The 13,052-nt window shown below is 46.0% G+C and overlaps 1 long non-coding RNA gene across 1 annotated transcript; it reads left to right on the top strand.

The window, feature by feature from the left end:
- Positions 1-634: 634 nt before the first annotated feature.
- Positions 635-5,895, top strand: LOC112676321 (uncharacterized). Its single transcript, XR_003146438.2, has 3 exons — positions 635-815; positions 2,402-2,524; positions 5,307-5,895. It is a non-coding gene; the product is annotated as an uncharacterized LOC112676321 (long non-coding RNA).
- Positions 5,896-13,052: the final 7,157 nt, after the last annotated feature.

The following is a 13,052-nucleotide window of genomic DNA, read 5'->3' as shown; positions in this document are numbered from 1 at the left end:
CAATTCTGGGTGGAAACCACTGGTCCAAGCCAGGGTGAACTCTTTCTCAGGTGCCCAGGATAGGCAAGTAGGTCTGTGCAAGGGGAGGAATTCCTCTACCTTCAGAGAGGCTTCCAACCCCCTAGCCCCCAGCCTCCTGAAAAAGCCCAACCCCCCATCCTGCTAAAGGAATCTTTCCGAGGCCCCTCCCAGGGAATGTTCCTGCTGGCTGGGCCGCCAGCATGTGTGAGACATAATTACAGCACGTTGTAAATGGCATTAACAGACTGTCACAGCAGCCACATGGTATTAGCAAACGGCTCTGTCTTCATCATGCAGTCCCCGCAGCCTCCGGGCTGGAGCACCTCCCAAGGGGTCTTCCAGGTCCAAGTTGCAGAAGTCTCCTGGCAGGGGACTGGGGGTGGGGGCAGTGATTCAGCTCACAGAGGCCTGGAGATTCCCCCAAGATTTCTGAGGTCTCAGCAAGGAGCTGAGTAGAAAGTTAGGAAATCTGATTTATAAACCTGGTTCAGCCTCGAAGAACTAGCCTTTATCAGGTGGTTACTTATGAGCCAGGCACTGTGGAATGTAATCTCATTTACACCTTATAACCACCACCTAAAAGATCGTGTTCTTCATTCTGCTCTATAGATCAGTTTAACTGAGGATCAGAGGGGAAAGGTGACTGGCCCGAGTCCCTTCAGCTAACAAGCAGCAGCTGTAGGATTCAAATCAAGCTCTGATGCCTCTGGCACTTCTGCTTCTCTGTACATCATGGTGTCTCCTTGCAAAAGCCTCTGATCAGTTTTCTGCCAACTGATACTATAGCCTTAAAGGTAATTCCCTAAAGCTACCAGCCCACGGGAACTTTACCAGCCCCTAAGCTCTCACCTGGGTTTCACCAGAGCAACATAGTATCAACATGGTAGCAATCAGAATTACAACAAATACTCCATACAGTTTCTTCTATGTTCTTTGGAGCAAATCCGAGGGAAAGATTGCTTCTTATTTGAGAGAGTTGAGAACTAAGGCCCAGAGGGGGGGAAGTGACTTGCCCAAGGCTCCACAGCTTGGGGTTGTGGCGGAGCTGGAATGAACTCCCCTAGTCTCCTGATTCCCACCAACCCCCCCCCTTCCTGGTTCTTTTCCAAGCCACTGAGAAAGTATTCATAGACCTGCGGCCAGGGGACTGAGCAGGGGGTATTTACTCTTCGGGTCCCACCTGCCCTGCGGGCGCCGGTGATTTATGCATTTTCCTGGAGGCCTCCAGGCTGCAGGCAGCAGGATGGGCTGCCTCCCGACTGGTAAGCAAATCCCCTGCTGAGCAGGTCATATTTTATCCGGGCCGCCACCTGCCAGCTCATTTGCTTACAGATACAGGTGCTTCATCAGGGAGGAATTAGCGATTACTTAGCCCAGAGACCCTGGCAGACGGAAGGGCAAGCCTTGGCCATAGCTAGGGTGGGAAGTCAGGAGCCTATCTGTGAGGTCTCTATCTCCTCCCAGGCCCCTTAGCCTTGCTCTGGAACCAAAGGGCAGGAGTTAGGATGGAGGAAAAGACCTCTCTGCTTTGAGGGGAACTGATCTTCCACTCCCAAACCTATTTCTATTTTACCAATTCTCCAAGGGTTGGGTGCCAATATTCCCACTCCCTGCAGCCTTCCCAGGTCCTCCACTCACCTGCCAAAAATAACAAGCTAGTATATTTAACAGTCCCACAATGTTTCTTGGTGCCTGGCACTCTATATGCATTGCCTCATTTAATCCAAATCAACTGATAGTTGGCATTTTAAATTCCCCATTTTACAGACGAGGAAACCAGTTCAGAAAGATTAAGCAGGTTGCTCAAGGTCACACAGTAGGTGAGCTGTAGAACTCAGGCTTCTCTGATTGCAGATCTCTTCTCCCAACCACGAATATTGTCTTCCCCAGGCCATTTCCCAAACACTGTGCTTCGCTTGTTCAATTTTATTTACTTGTTTCTCTATTTACTTATTTTTAAAATAATTTTTAAAGGATTTTATTTATTTATTTTAGAGAGAGAGCGAGAAAGCAGGAAGAGGGCCAGAGGGGGAGGGAGAGGGACAAGCAGACTCCACATTCAGCCCCAAGCCTGATGCGGGGCTCGATCCTACGACCCTGAGATCACGACCTGAGCCGAAACCAAGAGTCCGCCGCCCAACCCACTGAGCCACCAGGCGCCTCGAAAATAATTTTTAATCTCAGAACAATCTTAGACTTACAGAAAAATTACACAGATAATACAAAGATTTCGCATATGCCCTACACCCAGTTTCTCTTATTATTAACATCTTACATCTGTCACAATTAATGAGCTGATATTGATACATTATTATTAACTAAAGTCCATTCTTTATTCTGATTTCTTTAGTTTCTACTTAGTGTCCTGTTTCTGTTTCAGGATCCCACCCAGGGTACCACAGTGCATTCAGTTGTCACTTCTTAGAGTCCTCTTGGCTGCAACAGTTTCTTGGATCTTTCCTTGTTTTTGATGACTTGGACAATGCAGAGGATTGCTGTTCAGGTATTTTGTAAAATGTACCGCAGCTAGGATTTGTCTGATATTTTTCTCATAATTAGACTGAGGTTATGTGTTTTAGGAAGACCACAGAGGTAAAGTGCCACTCTCATCACATCAAGGGTACATAGCAATAGCATAGCAATTCGAGATATTGCTATTGATCTTAATCATGATCATGTGGCTGGAGTAGCATTTGTCTGGCTTCTTCACTTCTTTTGTGCCTACTGTATGTACTGTTTTTTGACTTAAGGACCGGGGAGTTACACTCCCACTCCTTGAGAGCAGAGTATCTACATAAATTATTTGGAATTCTTCTACACAGGGGATTTGTATATTCTCCCTTTTGTTCATTGATTCAGTCATTTATTTATTTATTTATTTTTTTTAATTTATTTTTTATTGGTGTTCAATTTACTAACATACAGAATAACACCCAGTGCCCGTCACCCATTCACTCCCACCCCCCACCCTCCTCCCCTTCTACCACCCCTAGTTCGTTTCCCAGAGTTAGCAGTCTTTACGTTCTGTCTCCCTTTCTGATATTTCCTACACATTTCTTCTCCCTTCCCTTATATTCCCTTTCACTATTATTTATATTCCCCAAATGAATGAGAACATATAATGTTTGTCCTTCTCCGACTGACTTACTTCACTCAGCATAATACCCTCCAGTTCCATCCACGTTGAAGCAAATGGTGGGTATTTGTCATTTCTAATAGCTGAGTAATATTCCATTGTATACATAAACCACATCTTCTTTATCCATTCATCTTTTGTTGGACACCGAGGCTCCTTCCACAGTTTGGCTATCGTGGCCATTGCTGCTATAAACATCGGGGTGCAGGTGTCCCGGCGTTTCATTGCATTTGTATCTTTGGGGTAAATCCCCAACAGTGCAATTGCTGGGTCGTAGGGCAGGTATATTTTTAACTGTTTGAGGAACCTCCACACAGTTTTCCAGAGTGGCTGCACCAGTTCACATTCCCACCAACAGTGTAAGAGGGTTCCCTTTTCTCCGCATCCTCTCCAACATTTGTTGTTTCCTGCCTTGTTAATTTTCCCCATTCTCACTGGTGTGAGGTGGTATCTCATTGTAGTTTTGATTTGTATTTCCCTGATGGCAAGTGATGCAGAACATTTTCTCATATGCATGTTGGCCATGTCTATGTCTTCCTCTGTGAGATTTCTGTTCATGTCTTTTGCCCATTTCATGATTGGATTGTTTGTTTCTTTGGTGTTGAGTTTAATAAGTTCTTTATAGATCTTGGAAACTAGCCCTTTATCTGATATGTCATTTGCAAATATCTTCTCCCATTCTGTAGGTTGTCTTTGAGTTTTGTTGACTGTATCCTTTGCTGTGCAAAAGCTTCTTATCTTGAGGAAGTCCCAATAGTTCATTTTTGCTTTTGTTTCTTTTGCCTTCGTGGATGTATCTTGCAAGAAGTTACTGTGGCCGAGTTCAAAAAGGGTGTTGCCTGTGTTCTTCTCTAGGATTTTGATGGAATCTTGTCTCACATTTAGATCTTTCATCCATTTTGAGTTTATCTTTGTGTATGGTGAAAGAGAGTGGTCTAGTTTCATTCTTCTGCATGTGGATGTCCAATTTTCCCAGCACCATTTATTGAAGAGACTGTCTTTCTTCCAATGGATAGTCTTTCCTCCTTTATCGAATATTAGTTGCCCATAAAGTTCAGGGTCCACTTCTGGATTCTCTATTCTGTTCCACTGATCTATGTGTCTGTTTTTGTGCCAGTACCACACTGTCTTGATGACCACAGCTTTGTAGTACAACCTGAAATCTGGCATTGTGATGCCCCCAGATATGGTTTTCTTTTTTAAAATTCCCCTGGCTATTCGGGGTCTTTTCTGATTCCACACAAATCTTAAAATAATTTGTTCTAACTCTCTGAAGAAAGTCCATGGTATTTTGATAGGGATTGCATTAAACGTGTATATTGCCCTGGGTAACATTGACATTTTCACAATATTAATTCTGCCAATCCATCAGTCATTTATTTATATCGGTATGGACTCGTGGATATTTATTTTATATTTTGGGTTATAATCCAATACTACTCTGTAGTTTTTAAGTGACACTTGGTTCTCTCTTCCTTGGTTTATCAGCATTTTCCAAAATCTATTCTGAGACAATCTCATTCCACGGGATTTTTAACAGGCAATCCTCTTAAAATAGGTTCTAGAGACAAGTCATTTGGGGTAATAGTGGTTGAAAAGGGTTGAAAAGAGTTCTTGACTGTAGGACTTGTCAGATCTTTTAATGTGCTAATAATGTGAGTAGTGAATCACCCAGAGGGGGATCTAATAGGCAACATTTCCCACATTTCTTTTCCTGACACCCTAGGGTAGGGCAGGGAAGACACATATGAGAAAATAATCTATGTATCTCATCTTCCCCTGGAGACCCAGAAGTTCTTAAAAGCAAAGATGATGCTTTCTTTTATCTTTATCTCTGGAAATTCACATTGAGGAGGTGCTAAGGGAACATAGTCGGATAATGGAAGGATGAATGATGAATAGATGGATATATGGATGGATGGATGGATGGATGGATGGATGGATGATACGGATACACAGAAAGATGAACAAAGGATTTGTAGTTGGTAGATGGATGGATGAGCAGGTTGGTAGGTGGATGGGTGGGTGGATGGATGGATAGATGGATGGAGATGGATGGGTGCCTAGGTGAGATGGATAAATGGATAGATGAACAGACAGAAAGAACAGAAAAACCAGGCCTTTGACTCCCTTCTTTTTCCTTGCAAAGGCATAACCAAGGCATTTGCCTGTCAGGAAAAAGCCTTCACCTTGACTAGAACAGCTCTGAAATCAGACAACGAAGATGCAAGTCGTGGTCCTGTCACCAGCTGTGTGAGCTTGCACAAGTCTCTGCGACTCTTTGAGACAGGTTCTTCATCTGTCATAAGGGACTAGTTACTATAACTCAGGGTTCACTGACAACCTTAGATGCGCTAATACATGTAAAGTCAGCTCATTAGATAAAGATTTCCTTTCTTCCATCTCCTCTTCTTGCCCTGGGGAAGAATCCAGTGCCCTGATGGCCCCTCTGGAGAGAGGTGGAGAAGAACCTGCTGCTTATAGGGTGGGAGTTCTTTGGGATCCATGAATAGGTCTTACTGTGTTCATGAGCCCCAGGAATATTAAGCAAAACTGTGTGTGTGCAGATGCATTTTTCTGAGTGGAGAGTCTATAGCTTCCATCAAATGTCCAATGGGGGACAGCCCTGGTGGCTCAGCGGTTTGGCGCTGCCTGCAGCCCAGTGTGTGATCCTGGAGACCCTGGATGGAGTCCCACATCGGGCTCCCTGCATGGAGCCTGCTTCTCCCTCTGCCTGTGTCTCTGCCTCTCTCTCTCTCCTCTCTATGTAGTCTCATGAATAAATAAATAAAATCTTTAAAAAAAATGTCCAAAGGGGTCCATGACCCCCCAAAACCCAAGGACTCTGAAGGTCTGGTCCAGACTCTTGTCACATGCTATCCTGCCCCAGACTCCAGGCTCAGTCCTTGGTCCATCTACCAGCCTCATTAGTCATCAGACCCCAGCCCCGTTCTTCCCCTGCCACAGGGAGAGAGACAGGCAGACCTGGTTCTCAGGAGGGTGCAGGCCAGGATCTGGGCTGATACCAGGGAATTCAGGCCCAGATATGTATGGAACACTCCTGAGGGGCCTCACATGTCATCCCCTTCGATCATCCCCAACCCTTGGGATGGAAGAGCTGTTACCATCCCCGTTTTAAAGATGAGGACATGGAGGTCCGGCGAGAGGAGTGGGAGGACACACACAGTAGAGGCAGTACTGGGATTCGGACCCAGTGCTAGTTGATTCTGTAGCCCATGCTCTTTCCATGGTGTTGCAGGGGACTGAGGCCGTCCCCGGCGGCCCAAAGGTGGGAACAGGGCTGCAGGACACACTTGTTGAGTTGTACTATACCCAGAGGCACTTGGTTGACGCAGTGGGATTGGAGATGAAATGTATCTCAAATTCAGCTGAGGCTTGTACCACGAGCCTTCAAGAGCCTAGAGAAAATGCAGCCTTTTGGTAATTATTGTACCCGGAAGGGTGATTTTTCCTAATCGGTCTGCCCAGACAGGATGCTTTTTCCTAACGCCAACAAAGCCCCTTCATGGGCTCCCTGAACTCCTGATGGAAACACATTTTAAAAGGCAAGTACATTCTCCTAGGGAAGTTGGGGCCAACGGGGGGGGGGGGGGGGGGGGATGGGACTTTGTCCGTTCTGCTCAACTGCAGGAGAACATCCCATCCTACCCCAATGACCCCCTATCATCCACCCCCTCTACCCTCTAAAGTCCAGGCATGGAAGGCAGTGCTCCATCTGTGGCCATTTCCTGAACCACCTGGACCTAAAAACCAGTACCATCTTTCTAGGGAAGGGTGAGCAGGCCCTCCTGACCCTCTAGAATATCCCTCTTGCCCAGCATCTCCCAGGAGCTGTGGCTGCTCCTCCCCAGACAGCCCAATGGACATGTAAGGAATGATCACCCAGGTCCTCCAGCATTCAGCATCCATGGCCACCTTTCCCCTCTCCTCCCCATCCTCCCCTTTCCTGCCACCACCTCCAGCCTGATTAATTCCCCCAAGTCCGCCATGCCACAGGGACTCATCAGGCTCGTGGCACACTCATTGGCACTCAGAGATCTGACAAATGGCTCTGTTTGTGGGTTTCCCAGGCTGGGCTGGGTTCACGTCATGCACCCAAACCCCTCCAGGTTTGCCCCTAAAATGTGAGCTGGAGCCTCAGGCAGGAGGGGAAGCAGAGGACCCAGGACAGAGGGAGGACCCCACTATAACCCTCATATTAACCCAGCTTGCCACTTCCTAGCTGTGTGACTTAGACTAGGTTGTCTCCCTCTCTGAATCTTGCATTCAGGCTCCTGCACTATCTGAACTGGACCTCGTCTGTCCAACCTCCACTCCTCAGGCATGCTGGCCCTTCCCCTCCATCCAGCCTGCCGGATCACAGCTTAGTCCCACTTCTCCAGGGGGAAAAAGTATCTACATGATAGGTGTGTGTGTGTGTGTGTGTGTGTGTGTGTGTATGAATATAACTTCTACTGATATATATGATATTGATATTGACATGTGGCACACAATTTTAAAATAATAGCAAAATATACAATTGTCTTTATTTTTTAAAAGATTTTATTTATTCATGAGAGACACACAGAGAGAGGGAGGCAGAGATACAGGAAGAGGGAGGAGAAACAGGCTCCATGCAGGGAGCCCGATGTGGGACCCGATCCCAGGACCCCAGGATCACGACCTGAGTCAAAGGCAGACGCTCAACCACTGAGCCATCCAGGCGCCCCTTTATTTATTTATTTTTTTAAGATTTATTTGTTTATTCAGAGAGAGAGAGACGCAGAGACACAGGCAGAGGGAGAAGCAGGCTCCATGCAGGGAGCCCGACGTGGGACTTGATCCGGGGTCTCCAGGATCACACCCCAGACTGCAGGTGGAGCTAAACCACTGAGCCACTGGGGCTGCCCTACAATTGTCTTTATTGTAAATTCCTAGAATGGATTGATTCTCATAAAACGCTTTCGTTAATTTTTGCCGAACTCTGGTGTCAATTGCCAGCCTATGGTGGGAAGTGATAAACAAGTGTAGCTCAGACTTGAATCTGGGTTGATGTTTTTCATTTGAGTGTTAATGGGCAGGTTGATAGTGGAATGGTGAAAGTGGATGTCAAAACTTCACTCGTGTCGGTGATGTAAGCAACTCCTTTGCTAAACTGCATAATGATTTTTGAATACTGGAAGAATGTTTCCTATGTTTCTTGTGCTATTCCCAGGTAATGGCTATAAACACAACACACTTTGGGGTTTCATCTGTGTTAACATCTTCTCCATTGCTAACTGTAGACAATCAATGCAGAATAAGTTAAGCCCAGATTCATAACACTTGACAATTACCAATTATCAGTCGTCAGATGCTCTGATTTCAAACCTACCAACATGTTGGTGAATGTGGGCTTGGAGAGAGATGCATAGATTCCACTGTGTAGGGGCACCTGGGTGGCTCAGTGGTTGAGCATCTGCCTTTGGCTCAGGGCATGATCCTGGGGTCCTGGGATCGAGTCCCACATCGGGCTCCCTGTGAGGAGCCTGCTTCTCTCTCTGCCTATGTTTCTGCCTCTCTCTATGTGTCTCTCATGAATAAATAAATAAAATCATTTAAAAAAAAAGATTTCACTGTGTAACATTTCCACCCTAGAGATGCAATAGGTAAAAATAACCTCAAGCGCATAGATAGTAACAAAATGTAATAAAATACTAAGAGGGATCCATGGCTGGCTCAGAGGTTTAGCACCTGCCTTTGGCCCAGGGCATGATCCTGACGTTCCAGGATCAAGTCCCACATAGAGAGATTGCTCCCATGGGATCGCTCCCTGCATGGAGCCTGCTTTTCCCTCCACCTGTGTCTCTGCCTCTCTCTCTCATGAATAAATAAATAAATAAATCTTTTTTTAAAAAAAGGAAGACATTAAGAAATGATGAGTTTTGAATATTTACTACTGTTTGTCAAATGATTGATTTAGCTGTAAGTGTATGTAATTTAAATGTCAATAATCACCGTGTGTTGTGTAAAAAGAATGTGGCTGACCTTTGTCCCTGGTGCCTGGAAGAAGACTAAATCTTTAGGCTTTCTGAAGTGATAGGAGCGTCTATACGTATTCATGAGCTGTTTGGATCACCTCTGAGTTTATGCTAAGTGATGGGGTGACTCAGGATGGGGCGGGTCAACAGAAAGACAGACCATGTGATCAGGAGATTGAGGCTTTCAGGGCCCCCTCCCCAATTAGTGGGGAGGCCTGGAGATTGAGTTCAGTCATGTGGCCAGGGATTCAACCAAACATGCCTAGGTAATGGAAAGCCAATAAAAATGCCAGACCTCAAAGCTCTGTACTGCTTCCTGGTTGGTGAACGCACTGATGGGCTGGGAAGGCGATGAGCCCACATTCCACGGGGAGAGGGCACGGAAGCTTTGAGTTTGGGAACCCTCACCCTTCATTTGACTGGTCCTGATTTGATCCTTTATAATAAAACTGTAATCTCAAGTGTAGTGCTTTCTTGAGTTCTACCATCTGTTCCAGCAATGTATCAAACGCAAAGGCGGTTCTGGGGATTCCCCTGAATTTCCCCCTTTTGGTTTCGAGTGTAGGGACCCCCAAACTTGCAGTCTTGTTGGGATACATGGCCCTTCACCCGTGGAGTCTGAGGCTAATTCCAGGTGGTGAAGCATCAGAACTGGACTGAATTACGGTGTGCCAGTTGAGAAATCCTGTGTTTCACAACCAGATCACAGTTCCTAACAATGTCACAATTGGTTCTCATTGGACTGATAACACCACCGTCTGCTTCCACTTCTGAGCCTTCACTCACACTGTTACTTTTCTGCCGGAAGGTGCTCCCTACACCATGTTTACTTTTTTATGCACTTGCCTATTGACCAAGTCTCTCTTGAGTGCATGCTCTTTGCCAAGCTATACTAGGTGCTTGGGATGGTGAAGAAAATAGACATCACCTCAATGGGTACAATTAGTGCCTGGCTCACATCCCCTGGGGCCCTTTGGCCATCTCTGTGTGCCTACCAGCTTCCCGTACTTTTCTCCCATTTGCCTACTACATTTGTGACTCCTTTAAAGAACTATCTTCTTGCTGTTGGAGCCACTTTGCTGGCCTGTGTAGAGAGCCAGGGGGTGGACACCCCCTCATCTCCATGCTGAGGTAGTTCTTTTAATTTTTTTTTAAGATTTTATTTATTGGGATCCCTGGGTGGCGCAGTGGTTTGGCGCCTGCCTTTGGCCCAGGGCGCGATCCTGGAGACCCGGGATCAAATCCCACGTCGGGCTCCTGATGCATGGAGCCTGCTTCTCCCTCTGCCTATGTCTCTGCCTCTCTCTCTCTCTCTGTGTGTGACTATCATAAATAAATAAAAATTTTAAAAAAAGATTTTATTTATTTATTCATGAGAGACACAGAGAGAGAGGCAGAGATATAGGAGAGGGAGAAGCAGGCTCCATGCGGGGAGCCCGATGTGGGATTCGATCCCAGGACCCCAGATCATGACCTGAACTGAAGGCAAACGGTCAACCACTGAGACACCCAGGTGTGCTGGGGCAGTTCTTAATCAATGGCTGGCAGCAGGCAAAAGTCCATTTCCCTTGCATCAGGTCAAGATAACTGTGTGGTGTCACTCATGCTCCCAAGCTCTTGAATGAGATCAGGGGAAGCCACCCTCCATGGGGCTTTGCCTGAAATTGCACCCTACTTGGCTTTCTCCCGTTCCCTGTCCTGCTTCCCCCACTCCCTTATTCATTTCCCATGGGATCACTTCCTTAAACAATCACTTGCACGCTGAGGTCCAACCCAAGACTTGCTCTGCGAGGCTCATAGCTTAGTGGGGAGAGAGGCATTGTTCACAGGGTCTTAGAAAAACAAAATTTTTTTTTTTTTAAGATTTATTTATTTTAGAGAGATAGAGGCTAGGCAGGGTAGAGGCAGAGGGAGAGGGAGAGAGAATCTCAAGCAGATCCCCTCAGTGCTGAGCAGAGGTAGGGCTCCATCTCACGATCCTAAGATCGTGACTTGAGCTGAAATCAAGAGTCAAGACACATAACCAACTGAGACACCCAGGCACCCCCAAAACAAATTTCTTTATAAATGAATATCAGTGCTTTAAAGGGAAGCAGAGTCAGGAACAGAGTCTCTGAGAGCTGTAACAGAGACATGGCCTGTCAGAGCACGCAGGAAGGCTCCCTAGACAAAGTGATGCTTTCTTCCTGTAGGATGAAGTCCAAAGGATAAGGGGGAGTTTAGCAGGTGAAGGGGACAGGAGGGAGGGAGGAAGCTTTGCAGGCAGATGGCATAGCAGGTGCAAAGACCCTGTGGTGGGAGAGATCGGCTTGGCCAGAGCAGAGTGAGATGAAGCTGGAGGAGCCAATAGGGGCATGAGTGGGGATTTGGGTTCATTTTCTAAGGGGAGTGGAAACACACCTAAATGTCAAATAGAGGGCTGACTTGAGAGATTTAAATTTTGAATTTTTTCAAGTTTTGAAATGTAAAGATTCTTTGACCTCCAGGAGTTTGCCTTGTGAATAAGGCCACCTTCTTGTACAAGGATGTTCACTGCAGTGCTGTATATGATAAAAAATGGAATGCAGAGGCACCCGGGTGGATCAGTTAAGCGTCTGCCTTTGGCTCAGGTCATGATCCCAGAGTCCTGAGATGGAGCCCCACATTAGGGCTCAGCAGGGAACTTCTTCTCCCTCTCCGTCTGCTGCTCCCCCTGCATGCTCTCTCTTTGTCAAATAAATAAATAAAAATCTTTTTTTAAAAGGGGGACAGGTTTAATAAATTTGGTTCAACCATTCAGTGGACCCACAAACAGCCTTTTAAAAGCAAAGGGAGGGCAGCCCCGGTGGCTCAGCGGTTTAGCGCCACCTTCAGCCCAGGGCCTGATCCTGGAGACCCGGATCGAGTCCCACATCGGGCTCCCTGCATGGAGCCTGCTTCTCCCTCTGCCTGTGTCCCTGCCTCTCTCTCTCTCTCTCTCTCTCTCTGTGTCTATGTATAAATAAATCTTTAAAAAAATAAATAAAAGCAAAGGGAGATGTAAATATGTTCACACAGAACTCTCTCTAGGTTGGGATGCCTGGGTGGCTCAGCGATTGAGCTTCTGCCTTTGGTTCAAGTTGTGATTCTGGGGTCCTGGGATCGAGTCCCACATCGGGTTCCTTACAGGGAGCTCCTTGCATCGGGCTCCTTGCTTCTCCCTCTGCCTTTGTCTCTGCCTCTCTGTGTCTCTCATGAATAAATAATTAAAATCTTAAAAAAAAAAAAAAAACACCTCTCCCTAGGCTGGGCTTTGGATGAGTAAAATGTGCAAAATAGGCTGTTGTCTGTTCACATTCACCTAAAAGCAAAGTGTACCCAAAAAGTGTTTCCAGAAAGACACACACACACACACACACACACATATACATAAAATTATTGAGAGTGACTACAGCGGTGCTTGACACATAGTAGATAGTCAAACAAGATTAATTGAGTGACTTAATAAAGGAATGCATTGTCGTTTCTGGGGAGAAGAGTTGAAGGTAGGAGAGAGTTTTACTTGTTTACTTTTTGATCCTATATTCTTCTGTGACTAGTAGTGTTCTATTTGCTTGTGTTTTTTTCTACTTTAATCATTTAGCTTTAGCAAAGTGTGATTTACACGCAACCAAATTCACTGATGGTAAGCAAGAAACTAGATGGATATATGAATGTATACGAAGGCATACAGCTTGTATACAAATGAATACAGTCATGTAAACAATCCCATAATCAAGGTATAGAACATTTCCATCACCTTCCCTGTTGCCCCTCTGTCGTCTATTCCCATCCATACACTTTGCCCCTGCCCCCTTTTTGCACCCCACCCCCACCCCCAGCCATCCTCCATCTGCTTTTTGTCTTTTTCTGGAATT

The sequence above is a fragment of the Canis lupus genome, chromosome 26 (genome assembly GCF_003254725.2).
Source record: "Canis lupus dingo isolate Sandy chromosome 26, ASM325472v2, whole genome shotgun sequence".
Taxonomy (NCBI): Eukaryota; Metazoa; Chordata; class Mammalia; order Carnivora; family Canidae; genus Canis; species Canis lupus.
The sequence above is the reverse complement of the archived record's forward strand: the minus strand, read 5'-3'. Positions and strand labels throughout refer to the sequence as shown.